Below are 7,015 nucleotides of genomic sequence, written 5' to 3' on the forward strand. Positions count from 1 at the left end.
CAAACAAATCAGTAAGCAGTGGTAACGGATATTGATATTTAACCGTGATTTTATTCAAAAGTCGATAATCAATACACGGCCTCAAAGAGCCATCTTTCTTAGACACAAAGAAAAAACCGGCTCCTAAGGGAGATGACGAAGGACGAATATGTCCCTTTTCCAAGGACTCCTTTATATATTCTCGCATAGCAGCGTGTTCAGGCACAGACAGATTAAATAAACGACCCTTAGGGTATTTACTACCCGGGATCAAGTCTATGGCACAATCGCACTCCCGGTGCGGAGGTAGTGAACCAAGCTTGGGTTCTTCAAAAACGTCACGAAAGTCAGACAAGAATTCAGGAATCTCAGAGGGAATAGATGATGAAATGGAAACCAAAGGTACGTCCCCATGAGACCCTTTACACCCCCAGCTTAACACAGACATAGCTTTCCAGTCGAGGACTGGGTTATGAGATTGCAGCCATGGCAATCCTAGCACCAAAACATCATGTAGATTATACAGCACCAGAAAGCGAATAATCTCCTGGTGATCCGGATTAACACGCATAGTCACTTGTGTCCAGTATTGTGGTTTATTACTAGCCAATGGGGTGGAGTCAATCCCTTTCAGAGGTATCGGAGCCTCCAATGGCTCCAAATCATACCCACAGCGTTTGGCAAAGGACCAATCCATAAGACTCAAAGCGGCGCCAGAGTCGACATAGGCGTCCGCGGTAATAGATGACAAAGAACAAATCAGGGTCACAGATAGAATAAACTTAGACTGTAAAGTGCTAATTGAAACAGACTTGTCAGGCTTCTTAGTACGCTTAGAGCATGCTGATATAACATGAGTTGAATCACCACAATAGAAGCACAACCCATTTTTTCGTCTAAAATTCTGCCGCTCGCTTCTGGACAGAATTCTATCACATTGCATATTTTCTGGCGTTTTCTCAGTAGACACCGCCAAATGGTGCACAGGTTTGCGCTCCCGCAGACGCCTATCGATCTGAATAGCCATCGTCATGGACTCATTCAGACCCGCAGGCACAGGGAACCCCACCATAACATCCTTAATGGCATCAGAGAGACCTTCTCTGAAAATCGCCGCCAGGGCGCACTCATTCCACTGAGTAAGCACAGACCATTTGCGGAATTTTTGGCAGTATATTTCAGCTTCATCTTGCCCCTGAGATAGGGACATCAAGGCCTTTTCCGCCTGAAGCTCTAAATGAGGTTCCTCATAAAGCAACCCCAAGGCCAGAAAAAACGCATCCACATTGAGCAACGCAGGATCCCCTGGTGCCAATGCAAAAGCCCAGTCTTGAGGGTCGCCCCGGAGCAAGGAAATTACAATCCTGACCTGCTGTGCAGGGTCTCCGGCAGAGCGAGACTTCAGGGACAAAAACAATTTGCAATTATTTTTAAAATTTTGAAAGTGAGATCTATTCCCCGAGAAGAATTCAGGCAAAGGAATTCTAGGCTCAGACATAGGTGCATGAACAACAAAATCTTGCAAATTTTGTACCTTTGTGGCGAGATTATTCAAACCTGCAGCCACACTCTGAAGATCCATTTCAAACAGGTGAACACAGAGCCATTCAAGGATTAGAAGGAGAGAAAGAGAGGAAGGCTGCAGTATAGGCAGACTAGCAAGTGATTCAATTATGAGCACACTCAGAACTAGAGGAAAAAAAAAAAAAATTGTAGCAGACTTCTTTTTTCTCTCCTTTCTCAGCCAGTAATTTAACCCTTTTTTGGCCGGTCAAACTGTTATGGTTCTCAATGGCAAGAGAACATAGCCCAGCAAACATAAGAACTAGCTCTTGGAATGATGGAAACTAAACTGACCATGAACTAAACCTGCCGCACAACTAACAGTGGCCGGGTAGCGTTGCCTACGTTTTATCCCTAGACGCCCAGCGCCAGCCGGAGGACTAACTAATCCTGGCAGAGGAAAATATAGTCCTGGCTCACCTCTAGAGAAATTTCCCCGAAAGGCAGACAGAGGCCCCCCACATATATTGGCGGTGATTTAAGATGAAAATGACAAACGTAGTATGAAAATAGGTTTTAGCAAAATTGAGGTCCGCTTACTAGATAGCAGGAAGACAGAAAGGACACTTTCATGGTCAGCTGAAAACCCTATCAAAACACCATCCTGAAATTACTTTAAGACTCTAATATTAACTCATAACATCAGAGTGGCAATTTCAGATCACAAGAGCTTTCCAGACACAGAAACGAAGCTACAGCTGTGAACTGGAACAAAATACAAAAACAAACAAGGACTAAAGTCCAACTTAGCTGGAAGTTGTCTGGTAGCAGGAACATGCACAGAAAGGCTTCTGATTACAATGTTGACCGGCATGAAACTGACAGAGGAGCAAGGTTATATAGCGACTCCCACATCCTGATGGGTGCAGGTGAACAGAGGGGATGATGCACACAAGTTCAATTCCACCAGTAGCCACCGGGGGAGCCCAGAATCCAATTTCACAACACTGACCCTTGTGGTACCCCACTACTAACCGTGACCCAGTCGGAGTGTGCTCCATTAATAACCACCCTTTGTTTCCTATCCCTGAGCCAGCTCTCAATCCACTTACACATATTTTCCCCTATCCCCATTATTCTCATTTTATGCATCAACCTTTTGTGTGGCACCGTATCAAAAGCTTTGGAAAAGTCCATATACACTACATCCACTGGGTTCCCTTGGTCCAGACCGGAACTTACCTCTTCATAGAAGCTGATCAGATTAGTCTGACATGAACGGTCCCTAGTAAACCCGTGCTGATACTGGGTCATGAGGTTATTCCTCCTCAGATACTCCAGTATAGTATCCCTTAGAATGCCCTCCAGGATTTTACCCACAGTAGAAGTTAAGCTTACTGGCCTCTAATTTCCGAGTTCAGTTTTTGTCCCCTTTTTGAATATTGGCACCACATTTGCTATACGCCAGTCCTGTGGTACAGACCCTGTTATTATGGAGTCTTTAAAGATTAATAATAATGGTCTATCAATGACTGTACTTAGTTCCTGCAGTACTCGGGGGTGGATCCCATCCGGGCCCGGAGATTTGTCAATTTTTGTGATTTTTAGACGCCGCTGTACTTCCTGCTGGGTTAAGCAGGTAACATTAAATTGGGAATTATTATCACTAGTCATATTGGCTGCCATGGGATTTTCTTTTGTAAATACTGATGAAAAAAAGTCATTTAGCATATTGGCTTTTTCCTCATCCTCATCCACCATTTCACCCAGACTATTTTTAAGGGGGCCAACACTGTCATTTTTTAGTTTCTTACTATTTATGTAGTTATAGAATATTTTGGGATTATTTTTACTCTCTCTGGCAATGAGTCTCTCTGTCTCAATCTTTGCTGCCTTGATTTGCTTTTTACAGAATTTATTTAATTTTCTGTATTTATTTAATGCCTCCTCACTACCTACTTCCTTTAATTCTCTAAATGCTTTCTTTTTGTCCCTTATTGCGCCCCTTACAGCTCTATTTAGCCATATTGGTTTCCTCCTATTTCTAGTATGTTTATTCCCATACGGTATATACTGTGCACAGGTCCTATCCAGGATGCTAATAAACGTCTCCCATTTTCTTTGTGTATTTTTATGTCTCAGGATATCGTCCCAGTTAATTGCACCAAGATCCTCTCTCATCCGTTGGAAATGTGCCCTCCTGAAGTTTAGTGTCCTTGTCACCCCCCTACTACCCATCTTATTAAAGGTTACATGAAAACTTATTATTTTGTGATCATTATTCCCCAAGTGACCCCCAACCCTTATATTTGATATGCGGTCTGGCCTGTTGGTTAATATTAGGTCTAGCAGTGCCCCCCTCCTTGTTGGGTCCTGAACCAGTTGTGAAAGGTAATTGTCTCTCATAGTTGTCAGACACCGATTACCTTTGCTGGAACTGCAGGTTTCTGTTCCCCAATCTATTTCAGGGTAGTTGAAGTCCCCCATAATAATGACTTCTCCTTGAGTCGCAGCTTCATCTATTTGCTTTACGAGGATATTCTCCATTGCTTCCATTATTTTTGGAGATTTATAACAAACCCCTATCAGTAATTTATTATTTTTTCCCCCTCCCCTTATCTCTACCCACAGGGACTCTACATTTTCATTAGATTCACCTATATTATCACGCAGGATGGGTTTTAAGGTCGATTTTACATACAGACACACCCCACCCCCTCGCTTATCTGTACGGTCATTTCTGAACAGGCTATAGCCCTGCAAGTTAACAGCCCAGTCATGGCTCTCATCCAGCCACGTCTCAGATATCCCCACCATGTCATAATTATGCTCCAACAACATTAGTTCTAATTCGTCCATTTTGTTGGCGAGGCTTCTGGCATTAGTATACATGCACTTGATGTTCCTCTCTGTACCTCTATTCTTTCTTAAATTATTAACTGTTCTAACCCCACCCCCCATGCCACCGCCACCCCCAACTTCCTTATTTGTGCCCAGGTCTCTATCTGCACTATCTTCCCCTCCTATAAAATGAATACCCTCCCCCCCATTCCCTAGTTTAAACACTCCTCCAACCTTCTAGCCATTTTCTCCCCCAGCACAGCTGCACCTTCCCCAGTGAGGTGCAGCCCGTCCCTAGCGTAGAGCCTGTAGCCCACTGAGAAGTTGGCCCAGTTCTGCAGGAACCCAATCCCCTCCTTCCTACACCAATTCTTGAGCCACTTATTAACCTCCCTAATCTCCCGTTGCCTCTCTGGCGTGGCATGTGGTACAGGCAGTATTTCGGAAAATACCACGTTGGAGGTCCTTGCTTTCAGCTTGCAGCCTAATTCCCTGAAATCATCTTTAAGGACCTTCCACCTACCTCTAACTTTGTCATTTGTGCCAATGTGCACCATGACCGCTGGGTCCTCACCAGCCCCTCCCAGTAATCTGTCCACCCGATCAGCGATGTGTCGGACTCGAGCGCCAGGTAGGCAGCACACCGTTCGACGATCCCTGTCTTTGTGACAGATTGCCCTATCTGTCCCCCTAATAATTGAGTCCCCCACTACCAGCACCTGTCTGGCCTGCCCTGCTCTCCTTTTTCCCTCCTTACTGGAGCAGTCACTCCTCCGGCTTTCAGATGACATGCCTGGCTGCAGCAGTGCTACCCCTGTACTGGCACCCCCCTCATCTGCCAACTTAGCAAACTTATTGGGGTGTGAAAGATCAGGACTAGCCTCCCTGGCACTCTTCCCTCTACCCCGCTTCCTAACCAGTGTTAGTCCTGGACCAGTGTTCATTATACTGATTATTTTCTAGCTGAAATTTATGTTATGTTTCTGTTATTATTATTGTTATGTTTTTCATTTTTATAATAAAAGATCTACAGGATGTAACTCAGGATCAGTAATGTAATGTATGTACACAGTGACTGCACCAGCAGAATAGTGAGTGCAGCTCTGGGACATAATACAGGATGTAAATAACGCGGCTTCTTCTCGCTGACAGGAAGTAGAGATCCTATATGTGGTGATAGAAAGGTTGGAACGTTTCCTGATACAGTGATCACTGCCATTGCCTCCATCACAGCGCTGTCCCTTTACTGTGGGTGGCGGCTGCACTCGGCGGTTCCGTTATTAGGGCTGGGCGTCTCGTACCTTCTTCGTAGGACATGTCTCAGGCTGTAGACGGGATGTTGGGAGAATCCTCCATATTGCACCTTCAGATCCCTCTCTGGACAGAGGCCCTGGCGGGAGGGAGACGAAAGTGCAGGTGAATTCCCAAGGTGGAAGACAGCAGAGAACAATAGTGGAGGGGACGGTCAGAGTCATGAGCTCTGTGTGTGACTCAAAATGGCATCATTTATTTTGAAAATCAGATGTGGCAGAGATGGATTACAGCATTGGACAGTATGGATTATCTTCACGTCGGCCAAATGAGGGATATGGTTGTTTATTATTTAATTTTTTTACAGGGGACAAGGGCTTCACTGGATTAGGTGTAAAGGAGAGTATAACTTTTTATTTTTAGATAAACGTGTAATATATTTATGTTTTGTTTTATTTCAAGTAAAGGATGTTCTTGCTGTGTTTGTTTCAATACTTACTATGGGGATAGTAATGGGGGAGTATAATCGAGCTGATATCAACCCCACAAATATTACCTCACTTGCCACCGCCACAGGGCAAGTGGGAAGTGCTCGGCTATGTGCCAGTTTATGGATGCGCCATTTCAAGGGTGGCTGAATGCTGATGTTGGTAGCCTGGGAGGGGGCCAATATTCATAGCCCCTTCCCAGGCTATTAACCCCTTCCCGACCTGTGACACAGCGTATGCGTCATGAAAGTCGGTGCCAATCCGACCTGTGACGCATATGCTGTGTCACAGAATGATCGCGTCCCTGCAGGCCGGGTGAAAGGGTTAACTCCAGTTTCACCTGACCTACAGGGACAGGGGGAGTGGTACTTCAGCCCAGGGGGGGGTGGCTTCGCCCCCCCCCCCCATGGCTACGATCGCTCTGATTGGCTGTTTCACTTTCAACAGCCAATCAGAGCAATCTGTAATATTTCACCTATGAAAATTGGTGAAATATTACAATCCAGCCATGGCTGATGCTGCAATAGCATCTGCCATGGCTGGAGACCCCGATCTGCCCCCCCACACCGCCACCGATCTCCTGATGCAATCCTGAACGTGGACACATACCCTAAGGGGTGTAGTTTTTAGAATGGTGTCACTTTTGGGTATTTTCAGCCATATAGAACCCTCAAACTGACTTCAAATGTGAGGTGGTCCCTAAAAAAATGGTTTTGTAAATTTTGTTGTAAAAATGAGAAATCACTGGTCAAATTTTAACCCTTATAACCACCTAGCAAAAAAAAATGTTGTTTCCAAAATTGTGCTGATGTAAAGTAGACATGTGGGTAATGTTATTTATTAACTATTTGGTGTCACATAACTCTCTGATTTAACAGAATAAAAATTCAAAATGTGAAAATTGCGAAATTTTCTAAATTTTCACCAAATTTCTGTTTTTTTCACAAATAAAC

This window comes from Ranitomeya variabilis, unplaced genomic scaffold (genome assembly GCF_051348905.1).
Source record: "Ranitomeya variabilis isolate aRanVar5 unplaced genomic scaffold, aRanVar5.hap1 Scaffold_81, whole genome shotgun sequence".
NCBI lineage: Eukaryota > Metazoa > Chordata > Amphibia > Anura > Dendrobatidae > Ranitomeya > Ranitomeya variabilis.